General features: G+C 31.2%; 1 protein-coding gene across 1 annotated transcript in view; it reads right to left on the bottom strand.

Moving 5' to 3' along the window:
• Nucleotides 1-398, bottom strand: part of LOC119587336 (venom protease-like) — a 17,710-nt gene that overhangs the window by 601 nt on the left and 16,711 nt on the right.

Here is a 398-nt window from a genome sequence, read left to right as displayed (position 1 = left end):
TTACTTCAAAATAAATACACCTTCGAGTATATATAGACAATGCGTTGTTGAAAGTTTGTTTCAAATACTCAGTCTTGCAACTCCACCTGAAAACCAGTTTATGTGAAGGTTAACCTCGCATGTGTGACAGAACTGCAAAAATAAAAAGGTAATCACTTTTTGTTTACATTTTCCACATTAAGATCTCAATACATCAGCATTTCACTCAACAAAATAGACTAAATTTATATAAACAATGAAATGAGAAAGACTATAAAAGCTATTTTGTCACTGTTGCCTCTCTAGTTGTACAGTAAGGAGTAAAAAAAGAGAGGTTGTAATGCTTTATTCTAGTATACAGGATATAACCAAAAACACAATAGTAAAATCCCTGCTGTTGGAAAAATTATACCAAATTG

Source organism: Penaeus monodon, chromosome 22 (assembly GCF_015228065.2).
Source record: "Penaeus monodon isolate SGIC_2016 chromosome 22, NSTDA_Pmon_1, whole genome shotgun sequence".
NCBI lineage: Eukaryota > Metazoa > Arthropoda > Malacostraca > Decapoda > Penaeidae > Penaeus > Penaeus monodon.
Note: the sequence above shows the minus strand (reverse complement) of the source record. Positions and strands in the feature narration are given on the sequence as shown.